This window comes from Ascaphus truei, chromosome 9, assembly GCF_040206685.1.
Source record: "Ascaphus truei isolate aAscTru1 chromosome 9, aAscTru1.hap1, whole genome shotgun sequence".
Lineage (NCBI taxonomy): Eukaryota > Metazoa > Chordata > Amphibia > Anura > Ascaphidae > Ascaphus > Ascaphus truei.
Genome location: NC_134491.1, coordinates 61,807,618 through 61,820,668, shown reverse-complemented (window position 1 = coordinate 61,820,668; position 13,051 = coordinate 61,807,618). Strand labels below are relative to the sequence as shown.

Sequence of the window (13,051 nt, the reverse complement as noted above, 5' to 3'; positions counted from 1 at the left end):
AGGGGCACATTAACTTGGCTGCAGTTTGACATGTGTTGGTAAAAGATTGAACAAAATCATGGGTGCTCAACTACAGTTCTCGAGAGTCTGTCCCAGCTTCAGCACAAGTAGCTCAATAAGTGGCTCAGTCTTCGTCAATCCAGTTAGCCACAGATTGAGCTACCTGTGCTGAAGCAGGAATATCCTGCAAACCTGTTGGTGGGGGGAGGGGGGTGGTACTACAGTTGAGAACCTCTGGCTCAGGCAAACTAAACGCTGTAAGGCTAAGGCCCCGGTATCTCAGCTGTAACGCGCGCCCGCGCTTTTGGCGGCGCGTTCAGCCGATTCCCCGGTCTGCAGCTCACTGCAGGAGGAGAGACCGGGGGGGGGGGGTGTGGTGGAGGAGTGACGGGGGCACGGCCATGACGTCACCCGGCAGGTTCGCCCTCATTGGCTGAACCGCCGGGGGGCGTGGCCTAATCGCTCGACGCGAGTCCTGCTCTCAATTCTATTGAGAGCAGGAGTAGCTCTCGCGCGAGCGTTGCGGCCCCCCCTCGCAGCGGGCCCGGCGCCATTGCGGGGAGGGCTCTCGTGCGCGCAGCGTCCACCACAGCAGACGCTGTAGTAGGCAGCGGGGGCAAGGCCTAAGGCAAAGTGTCCTCATGCTTTTGAGCAAAGCGAATCTCCTTCTGGATACTGTATTTTACTCTGTCTTTTGTCCAAGCTGAATTTCCTGAGGAAATGTTCTCCTGTAGAAGTTCAATTCAACTTGTTTATTGAACGCTCAGCACTTTCCTGTTATTAAGCCGTGAGTGTGGGGAGCGAAGGATTTCCAGGAGCATGCTTAATGCAGCGTGCACATATCGCTGAATGCATTAATGGTGCATTCTGTTCAATAATTATGTTCAGAGTAATTACATTTCACTTTTTATGGGCCAAAGTTTTCTTTGTTTTTAAGGTGTAATGCATTTTAGCTGTTGCTCTAGTCATTGAAATAGTCTCTGTATAGTCCCTCTGTCTCTCTTGTTCATTGTGATTGTCACGTCTCTCTGCCTTTGTCACTAGAGGTGTCTTCATATTGCAAATGTGTTGACATTTTTCTCCTTGCTTTTTAAGTTGCTACATTTTCCCAAAGGTTTCCATTGTTTAGCAAAAGAAATAGCATTTTTTTTCGTCATCTATGCCCCATTTCACTGGGACAGTCTTTTTCCTCTGTCACATGCTGAAACGGTCCTGTTTCTCTCACATTGTTTCCTTCGCCCCTTGTCACTGGAATTGTCCCTTTACTCTTTGACTGTTCTCTGTCTCTGTCACTTCTGCTCCTTCGCACTATGATTGTCCCTTAACGGCCAGGGGTGCGCAAACTTTTTTTTCCCCTGCGCCCCCTGCTTACTCTCCCCCCTCTGCTCACACACTCCCCCTCCCCCCAACTTACCTTGCCTCTAGCGTCATGACATCATGTGACGTCACGGTACCATGGCAACACGGTGTCATGTGACCCCCTCGGCGGCATTTGCCACCACGTTGCCATGGAGACATGTCGCCAGAAGCTGCCGGAGACCAGGTAAGCAAGTGGCAGAGGCCTATCACTCGCCTCGGATTTAATTTAAATGCTTTGGGGAAGGGCACGGGGCCTCTCAAAGCGGCGCGCTCCCCCCAAAACAATCTTGTTCCCCCCAGTTTGCACACCCCTGCCTTAACCTGTACATTGATCCGACAGTAATTACATGAACAGGTGCCGAAAACAGAAATGGTGGTGGTCTCCGTGGGAGCAGTCAGTCCGATTCTACCCCAAGGAAAAAAAGCACGTGCCCATTCCATGCCAGGTACGTCATACGGCCACTGTAAAGTTAGGCTCCTTTTAACAGTGACTGTGCCTTTTCCGTCACTGCCCCTGTCTCAGTTGGAACCTTTAGTTAACATGATTCTTCTATTAGGGGTGAATGGGCCAGATGCCCCATTCACAAACTCAATACAGATCCAGGGCTAACACTGGCTGTGATTCTCCTCCCTAATCTACAACAGGCAGTAACGACTCCAAAAATTCCACTTCAGCAATCGTAGATTTACTACTGCTCTTCAAGCAATTGTTTTCTAATTAAAACTGTATCGGAGCTCGGCGAAAATTAAGCAGGCACAGCAAGGTGTCAGCGTTTGGCTATAATAACAAACCAGGTATGACTTAAATCATACACATATTGTGTGCTATCATGTTCCTGGAGCAATTAACAGATAGCAAAGACTGTGCAGGTTCCATCGCTGGAAGCATATTGATAGATAATCAGCATTTATGTCTCTTTCATTGTAATGATAATTATCCTGATTTATTCTTACATGCTGTATGCTGTACCTTAGCACTGCCAACCAGTGTACATTGAATATTACAGACTCGCTGATTATCTGTCCCTAGAGCTTACAACCTACATTTCTGGAATACAGGGCACTGGGGAGATAAAAATACCTTTCCTATGGCGCAAGGAGCTGGAAGTTAGTTAGATGCAGAATTTTACACACCCCATTATAATATACTGTATGTGCAACTCCTCCTATTGACATTCCCCATATCACAAGGTGAGGAAGACGTGACAAAACTGTAGAAAAGGTATTTATACAATAATTCAAAAATGTAAGATGAATTTGTCTCTGTTTGTACCAGTTTCACACCAAAATTGCATGGCACAGAAACCCTTACGAAAACATCAACTTTTTCAGTGTGGGTTTTTTCTTCTCTCCAAAGACCAGCGGCGTTACCACTTGGTCGCTCCCTCTCCCTCCTTTTTCCTGCTCCCTGACTCGTTCAGTCCTTTAAATGAGGACTTCTGTTCTATAATTAACCTGTAGTGCTGCCTAGCATGTCTCCTACACAGAAACTGAATGACCTTAACTTTTGTCCTTGAAAGTTAGCATGGTAGACTTTGAATTTCATTCGAAAGTTGGAGTTGAACTTTGGAAGGATTTTTCAAACCCAAATGAAATTGGAACATTTGAGCAAGACATCCTCGAATTCGATTTCCTTTCTGTGTTAACCATATGTTCCCTCCCCCTGGAAACTGTAAAGAAACATATCAGAATGCTCCTAGGTGCCTGAAATTACAGCCACGCATCTAATCTTCCTTCTGTGCTGCTCTGGTGTGAACATGCTGTGTACATGACTTATCTCTCCCCTTCAAGGATTCATTCTTTCTGATAAATGTCAAGACTGGCTTCTCAGATGGTAATAGAATAATTGTGTATGCAGAGGTGTGGTTGAGAGAAAGGGCTATTATAGATAAGCAAAGCTAATCAAATTGCTACCCCAACCCTAAATATACAAGTCTGAGTCATATTGTATTATTCTAAGCACCAAGCATGTACTCTGTTGTATGGAGATATAAATAGAAATACGTGCATCAAAGGAAACATGCTCAAAATAGCTTAGAGTTAAATCCACATGTGCCCTTTTATCATAAACACAACAACTGTTACATTGTTGTTACAAAGCAAGGTGCTAATGTATGGAAGATTGTGTTCCATACAGGGGCAAAAACTTCCACACAAAAATGTGCAGGAAACAGGAGGGGTGCAAGTAATCCATGGGTGAGCTCCTCCAAGGTATCGCTAAACTGGAAGTGACTAGACTGGAAGTAATATCACAAGGCTTGGGCAGCAGAGGTACAGTAGTAGTGAGAGCTGAGAATGCCCAGAGAGAGCTGATATCCTGGGCAAGACATATCCTTGTGCATTATTTGGGCTTGCATGTTTGTTTTTACTCTTGTGAGGGGAAAATAATTGGAAGTACCTTTATTCTGATTGCTGGACTATGTTTCTTTTCTTCTCCTAAAATAGCAGTGTCAGTGGCTTATACACTAAAGTTTATTATGGGACTGCAGTATTCTGCAGGGAGTAAGAGTAATATACAGTCTCTGAAAGGAGATACAGCACAGTCTCCCTCTGTGGGTCACTGGACAGGGACTGATGGGGGTATGCTGCAGCAGTTGCTAGGACATTAAACCTCCATCTACTTTACACTGACCAAGCAGTGGAAGGCTTCCAGGGAATAAACACTCCCTCTGCAGTGCACTGTGCAGGCAGTGAGATGACTACAGGTGTTGTAAAGACATACATCCCCCCTACAATACACTGTGCAGGGAGTGGGTGGACTACATGTGAAGACTCCCTCTGCAATACACTGGTCAAAGAGTGCGAAAAATACAGGTACTGGCAGAACATAAACCTCCCTTGGCAGTACTATGGGTAGGGAGCATGCGGGATAAATGTGCTGTTTCTGTCAGGGAAAATACGTGTGGACTCGTGCAATATTTGCAATGACATAAAAACTCTAATTCTAAATGTAAAAATAATAATATATTTTGCGTTTTTTATTTATCTTATTCTTTGCAAATCTGCTTGTGTTAATAGCATTAAGATCTCAAAGCTTTGAGTATGGTTATTTGGAAGATGGTTATCTGATTTCTGCTCCATATGGCAGACGCCTGAACATCAGTATGTTTGTCACTGCAAAAAAAAAAAAAAAATCAAGAGTTATTATACAGTATAATTTTTCCGTAGTGGCTTGAAGTATAAACAGCTGTCGAAGTAACTCTTCCAGTTAATGGAACACCTTCTCTGTATGAGGTTATAAAACTATTCAGTTTGGTGTTAATCAATAACCAGACTTGGAAACCAATTGCTAAAGTAAGGTACAGAGCAAAACAAATGAAAGAGGGATATTTATCAAGGTTTTGTTGGAGAAAAAAATGGAACCCAGCAGCGGCAAAAGACGTGGACCAGATTTAGAGGATTTTTTTTTTATTATTCTGCACCTCTTTGCGGGGCTGCCGTGAGGGGGGAGAGTTGGGGCAAGTGTCCCGGACCCTGCCAGCTAGTCTGGGAAATTGGGCCCGTCCAGAGGTTAGACCAAACTTTTGCGTCCAGTTGCCAGGGCCAGTTTCCTGCTGGGCTCCAGTTCACCCTAGCAGATGCCAGCCCTCACTCTAGTCGCCCCACCAGAAGTTGGGCCCCTCCGGAAGTCTGCATATGGCTGCGGGGCCCCAGCTCAACAGTAACACAGTGCCAGACTCCATTCACTCCCGCGCTCCCCTTCCACACAGTACATTTTTTAGAGGCTTATGGAGGGAGTTCAGTGAGAGATGATAGGAGTTTGAGTGAGAGAGGAGGGGGGCATTGAGTGAGAGGGAGTGGGAAGGGGAGGAGAGAGACTGAGAGGAGGGGGGGGGGGAGAAAGGGAATGGGAGGAGGGAGGAATAAGAGGAGGGGGGATGAGAGATGTGGAGAGAGAGAGAGTGAATTGAGTGAGAGATGGGGTGTTAGAGAGGGAGGGGGAGAGGTGGGGAAGTGAGAAAGAGTGATGAAGAGTGAAGGAAGGGGGAGTAAGAGATGGGGGAGTGCTATAGAGGGTGGAGAGGGAGAGTGAGAGAGAGGGGGATAAATACATGGGGGGGAGGGAGAGGATGAGAGGCGGGAGAGTGAGAAGGGGGAGAGAAATGTAGGGGGTGAGAGCGAGGAGGTGTGTGAGGGAGGAAAAAAAAGGGGGCTTGCAAGACTACTGACGAGGGCCCCCAGTGGAAACTAGTCTGCTGCCTCTTTGTATCAGTATTCTGCTCCTGTCTGGTGTGTATCAGCTTATGATTTAGTTAGGAGATATCGAGAGCAGTTATATGGATCAATAGAAGGAGTTATATGGTGAGATTATATGGAGCAATAGGAAGAGTTATAGGGAGGCATTATATGGACCAATAGGAGGCATTCTATGGAGGGGTTATAAGGAGAGATTATATGGAGTAGTTATAGGGAGCGGTTATCCGGAGCAATAGGAGGAATTATAGGTAGAAGTTATATGGACCAACATGATACATTATAGGGAGGAGTTATAGAGAGCAAAAATAGGAGTTCTGGAGAGGGGTTATATGGAGCAATAAGAGAAGTTATAGGGAGTGTTTTTTTGAGCAATAAGAGGAGTTATATGGTGAGGTTACTGTATATGGAGCAATAGGCATTCTGAGGAGGAGTTCAGTATCGCACATACCTGTAATTGCATCTGTCTTTGCATTTCTATCGCTTTCTTCACATTTGAAACGCATGCAGGGGGTGGGAGGGGGAGTAAACATCCCCAGCTAACAATCTGTGTCAAATGTAAAAACGGTGATTAACGAGCATCTCGCGGCTGATCTGTGGCAGAACTTGCAACAATAACTCTCCCTGCATCCTTTCCTTTGCCTCGATACACAGAACCCTCTGTCCTGGTTCCAGTTTGCTCTCCCCGTAAAGATTTATGATACTGTCAAACCCATATTTAGCATAAAGAACTAATCAAAGGTTAAAAATCGTTGTCTTGTCATGGGTGAAAAATATAAAACTCTTTGTGATTAAAAATGCTTTGCTTTTTTTCCCCCTGTCTGTGGCAGGCGATTTTAATTGCAAATTCATGCATTAATTATACAAGTTTGTATAGTTGGGTACATGAAATAAATATTTTGGATTTGATTAAGCAGAGCATCACTTTATCTGAATGTCATTGTAATTTTTCCATATTGTAATGCTTCAGATTAGAGCATATGGTAATAAGGAGATTAATTGGAAAACCAATTTTCTGGAACAACAATCAAACTTTGCTGATTTATGGCCATAATTAGATGATACTGTTTGTTTTGTCATGCTATAAAAGATATCTTTGATGAGGAGCGGTAATGTCACGCTGTTTTTAACTATCGTCTTCTTCCTCCGAGTCCAGTTTAACCCATAAGTAGCAGCACTGCTTGAGCTTCTGAGAGGTTCTGAAATATTCAGGAAAGGGAGACGCTGAATGTGGCAGGAGAGGGAACAGTGACGGAGGAAAAGCAAGGAATGACAGGAGAGGGGACAGTGACGGAGGAAAAGCAAGGAATGACAGGAGAGGGGACAGTGACAGAGGAAAAGCAAGGAATGACAGGAGAGGGGACACATGACTGCAGTGACGACTCCAGAAAGAGAAGGAGGTTAACGTCAGCTGAAGGTTGTTTTGTTTCAAAGGAATCAGGTGGGATGGGGCTGGGAGCTAGGGGGGCGGTAACAGGAACGTTATAAATTGGGAAACTTGTGTAGGGCGGGCAACTATTTTAGGAAAAACCCTGAAGGAAGAAGTCTCCATCCCATGCTAATTTTAAAGAAATGTATAAATGATTATAAACGATGTTATTTATGTTATGTGAAAGTAATATGCTTATAATGTTGTCACAGAGGCGGGGTGTCCTTCCCAGGTAAGGCATGTGATGGAAAAGGGAATGGTGTTTTGCCCCTAAATGCGTAATGGGAAGGTAGCCGCTGCTACTCCTGCAGCTTTGCCACATGGGTTGTGCCGCTAACCTGTGGTGATTGTGGGGTTACGCGCCCTGGTTGCTTTAGGGTCGGTGACTGGCATTTATGGTGAAAAAAGATTTATGTTTGTGTTGTGCAGCTGGTGATGTTATGTTAATAAATGCGGGGCCTGTTTATATCCCTCGTAAGGTGTCTGTGTTTTATTGGGATTTAGGTCGAACGGCTGTTTTAATATAGTGTAAGGGATCAAGGAACCTAGCAGGCAAGAGCAGTCACTATCAGGGGCAGTGACAAAGGAAAGGGATGAGCATCATTAGAAGGTGCATGAGAGACAGTGACGAGGTATAGCAAGGGACAAAGCAACAGAGAAGAAGCATTACGTAACATTGAAGTACAAAGCGGGGGTCGAGAGGAGGAAAAGTGACTGCCAGTCTAGAGTTGACAGGTGTCCAGTATTGAACCCGACTGTCCTGTATTTGGACACTATTCAGTAACAAAATTGAGGTAAAACTGGACATGTATGTGTATTACCTCTCTGGACACAGTGACCTGACCGGCTTGGGGGGCCGCAGGATTTCCCCCAGCAGGGAGAGAGCAGGGCTGTTGCTAGAGGGCTGGGCAACTGCTACTGGGTAATGCAGCCAATCAGGAGGCGGTGTCAGGAGCTTGAGGGTGGGGCCAAGGAGAGGAGGAAGCAGTGTGGATCGGAGAGCGGAGAGAGGTTTGCGTGTGTGTCTCGAGCGTGCGCCATGTGTGTGTGTGTGTGTCTCGAGCGTTTCACCATTGTATCCAGTATTTTTGGAGAAGGCACCTGCCAACCCTAACTGCCACTCAAGAGAGGAGAGTTAGAGACGGTGGCCATGAGTCTGGAAGTGATTGTTACAGGAAGGAGAAGCATAGTGATACCTAGAACATGAATCACTGTACTGTGGGGATTTTAGTCAACTCCTTCATTACCACAGCCCCTAATGCATTGTTTACCAACCATTTTGTAGTAAAATATCCATGATGTTATTCTGTTTAGATCCATCTCTGTCCCTCTCTCACCTGCAACACAATGTTTCCTGTGTCCCATCTCACCCTTCCTACCGTGGTTTAAAAAGTAGCTAGACGAAGCACCATGTAGATCAACATGGCAGAACCAGCAAGGGTTTGTGTGCTTTGAGTTATACTCCTTGTGAGTTGGAAGCTGGAATTTATTGAGATACTTAGGGGGTCATGCAGTAAGCGGCGGAAAGGCCATATTTATAGCGGGCACGTCGCGTATGGGACGCTATAAAGATGGCGGCGACACTGCCACCCGATGACACATACCGGGGCCTGTAACTCGGGAACCAGGGGGTCCCTTGTCCACAAATCAATGCGGTTCAGCTCAGGGGAACCCCTGCTCCCGCACACTTTTATTAAAAATACATTAATGCTGCTTCATTACCATAGCAGTTAGCCGCAAAGGTAAGGAATGAGTGTTAATTGATATGTGTGTTTTATTCATAGTGTAGATGTGCAGAGGGTCTCCGGAGCTGAACCGCTTTGGTTTTAAGTCCGGGAACCCCCTGCTTCCCGAGATACAGGCCCCTTTATGGGGTGCCGGTATCCCTCTGCTTTGTTTACATTTCGCAGTCATGTGATTGGGACATTTAAATGCAGAGGGATACCGGCACCTGATAAAGGGGTCTGTATCTCGGGAAGCAGGGGGTCCCCTGACCTGAAACCAATGCGGTTCAGCTCAGGAGACCCCCTGCACATGTACACTATGAATAAAATGTATTTTAAAATAATTTTTAATGTGCCGATGTTTGCACAGAGAGAGCGGCGGATCTCTCTGCTGCAGACACATCTCGGCAGGGTTCAGCTTTTCGGCAGCTTGTCGCCAGGCAGCCTGTCTCGCCACAGGTTACTCGCCATTATTTCAAATGGTGGTGGCGCATTCATTCGCCAGGGATTCGGCCCTTCCTGCATACAGCGAGGGCAACACACCAAAAACATGGCGAATTCGAACCCCATGCGAATGCAATTTAACGCTGCTTAGTGCATAGACCCCTTAATCACAGTATATAATGCAGCATTGTTATTTAAACACGAGCTTCTGCTTTAAGGCTCTTGACTGCATTGAAAAGAGTATTTCACTGTTAGAAAACTTCTTTAATCAAAAGTAAATGATGTCAAGATCATTAAGGTCAGTTTGGGCTAATGAATCCTGTAATAAATCACTTATTTCTTAAATGTCAACAGAACCCACGGATCAATTCCTCAATGCCATCTCTGCAAAAGGCAGAAGGATGAAATAGCAATATGATTATTTTTACTATTATGGTTACTTGAGATCATCTTAGCTGGGAAGGGAGAGGAACGTTTTGAATTCACGGTACTGTATATTCATTTCAAATAAATACTTGGTAAGCAACTTGACAATGAATCTTGATCACTAACACTCAGTCACTAATACCAACACTTAATATATTCAGTCACTCAATATTCTCACTCACTATCTAACATCAATAAACATTCAATATACTCGCTCACTATCTAACAAAGGCATACACTCAATATACTCACTCACTATCTCATACTAACAAACATTCAACACACTCACTATCTAATACTAACAAAAATTCAACACACTCACTATCTAAAACTATCAAACACTCAATATACTCTCTCACTCACTATCTAATATTAAAAAACATTCAATACACTCACCATCTAACACTAATAAACACTCAATACACTCACTCACTATCTAATGCTAACACTCAATACCCTCACTCACTATCTAACACTAACAAACACAATACTCTCACGCATTATCTAATGCCAAAGAACACTCGATACACTCAGTATTTAACACTAACACCAACACTCAATACGCTCACTCACTATCTAACACTCAATATCTAATGCTAACAAATACTCAATACACTCACGACAAAAATCACAGTTGGGACACTTACTGCACATCTGTAATGTGGACTTACAACTACAAGTCAAAAGGATATTGAAAGTCTGTTCTTCCAATATCCTGTAGCCTCCGTCTATCTGAAGTAGACTTGTTGTGAGTAAGGGTGGGTGCTCCTACTGGTGTTTTGATTTTATCAGTTATCAGTTTATTACAGCAAATATCAGGTTTTTTTTATCAGGTTTTAGCCCAAATTTTGCTTGGATTCAAAAATGTGTTTCAAGTTTGACTCATATTTCCAAACAAACTTCAGATGTTGCCCCAACGAACATGGCCATTCTAACTAGCGATCTTTTGAAAGCTCGTTTGCAAACCACATATATTTGAAGAACTATTGTGTCCGTCCATTAAATGGCCTCATAGTTTGTGACGCTAACACAACAGACTAGGAGGATACTTCATTGAACTGATGCTTGTATGTTAGTTATACATAGAATTTTTCAGGTACAATAAGGCTGCATCCATACTTGGTGCGAACAAATGGCCGTGTCTCAATGAGGATGGCCATAGTGCACGCATGTGCGGTGCCGACGGCGCGGCTGATTTTTCGTGCAAAAACATCAATTTGTCACGCGAAATCCGGGTCACGTGAGCGGTTCGCCCAATGAGGGCGAACCAGCTTCATGATGTCACGGCCACACCTTCCCATCGCGTCTCCCCCTAGGCCACAAATCGCCACTGCTGAGCCACTCCTTCAACTAATGTACAGCTTTATTACAGTAGCTTAACAGAATAGTGGTTCATGTATCAATGTAGCAGATGTTATGCAGCAGGTGTGTAGCACCCATTGATGCGATGGGTTAATGCAAGCACTATATTTAATACGCATGCTATCACATCCCACTGAGAACAGTGGTAACGCATGCATTATTGCACGTTTTTTCTCTTTAAAACACACGTTGACGGATGCAATAACGTCTGCTACACTTGATTCAAGAAAATGTTGGCACAAACTGGGGCATTTTCATCATGGCTGTATATTTTGCTCCACTTTTGCCCCGTCTGCCCCAGCTTGCTCCATGGTGAGTGTCAGTAGGAGGTGTTAAGGAGGAGTTACATGGTGCACAGATTATAATGAGAAGTATCACATTCTGCGTCTCTGTGCTATTTATTTTCCCTTTAATTTGCCCCCCAATATCCTCTATACCTGATGTGGCATAAGACTAAAATCTGCATCAGATGTAAGAAACTGTTGTTGCATATGCCTCAACTCTGCTCCAAAAAACAGAGCAGTGCAGTCACACACTTTTCTCTATGTTGATACATAGACCGCATAGAGGGCAAACCTCTGTCCTTCCCATGGCTTGCTGGCTTTGCCCTTCTTTAAGCCAGGCTTAGGCTGTGCCAGCTGTGTAATGCAGCCGGCTTAAGCTTCAGGACTGGAAACTCCAAAATGGAGTTGGAATCCTAGAATGTAATATCAAAGGAGGAAGAGGGGGTAGGTGATATTCCTTTCGTGGGATCAACAAGTAGTTGATATGTTACAAGCTTTCCATCCTCTCAGGGTCCTTCATTGGGTTTCATACCCCCTACTTCCTCTCCCACCTTTGTTACTACATGGCAGAATGGTTCAACACTGCTACCCACCCTTCTTTGCAATCCTAGAATGTTTGACCTAGTTTGGGGTTTGCAGGCCTTTCTGGTAGCACAGGGGTTAAACACATTGATGTTTAGGAGGTTGGAGCAGACATGCAGGTATATTTATACTTAAGACGCATTAAACAATAAAGGACTTAAACTGGACGTGCTTTATCTCCCAATCGGCCATTACTTCCATTAAAATCTGCCTCTCACACTGTCCTTTCATACCCGCATCGATCTCTGAAGCTCTCTAAAAAATTACGGCGGCATTTGGGGTCTGATTTAATCAAAACTAAATTGTGCATAGCTATCCCAGGTCACAGCCACCTCATCAAAACGGCAATGAATTCATTATTTGCGGATGCTCTGAATTTTATCCGTTCAATTTTGTGTTTGCGAGCAGGATTATGGAAAGAGATACTGCTACAGTTTATGCTAATATGTACCAATTCTCTTACATTACAGCTGACAACTGAAGTCCCTTTTGTTCAGGAACGGTGCTACTGTATTTGTAAACATAGACACAGAAGCAAAAAAGGACCACTTGGCCCACCCAATCTGCCCATTTCCCTACCTCCTGGAAAACCTCACACCCTATTGGATCTTTGACTTTCTTTTGTAATTAGAATGGCCTTCTGTCTATCCCAAGCATGTTTCAATTCCCGTACTGTTACCCTCAACCACCTCTGTTGGGATGCTATTCCATGTATCCACCACCCTTTCCGTGAAGAAGTACTTTGTCACATGTCCCCCTTAGCCTCCCACCCTCCAGCTTCAGAGAATGAGCTCTTGTTCTAACACTCCTTTTTCTTTGGAGTAGACTTCCCTCCTGTACTTTGTTCCACACTTTTAAATATATAAAAAGGTTCCATCATATCCTCCCCTCCCCCTTCTATCCTATAAACTGTACATATTACGTTCCTGGAGGCTTTCCTTATGCCTAATGCTGTAGATGAGGGTTGGGTAACTCCACTACTCAAGGGTCACCAACACGTTAGATTTTCAGAATTTCTCTGCTTTAGCACAGGTGGCTCAATCAGGCTAAATCAGTGATTGAGCCACCTGTGCTGAAGCAGGGATATCCTGAAAACCTAACCTGTTGGTGGCCCTTAAGGATTGGAGTTGCCCACCCCTGCTGTAAATCATGCACCATGATTAGATTATACGCTCTTCGGAGCAGGGACTCCTCTTCCACAATGTTACATGTACAGTACAGTATGTCTGAAGCACTTATTCCAATTA

General features: G+C 44.5%; 1 long non-coding RNA gene across 1 annotated transcript; it reads left to right on the top strand.

Annotated features, from left to right (window-relative positions):
* The first annotated feature begins 1,702 nt into the window (after positions 1 to 1,702).
* On the top strand, positions 1,703 to 12,786 carry LOC142502308 (uncharacterized). The gene is made up of 3 exons (XR_012803732.1): positions 1,703 to 1,805; positions 2,005 to 2,154; positions 12,275 to 12,786. It is a non-coding gene; the product is annotated as an uncharacterized LOC142502308 (long non-coding RNA).
* Positions 12,787 to 13,051: the final 265 nt, after the last annotated feature.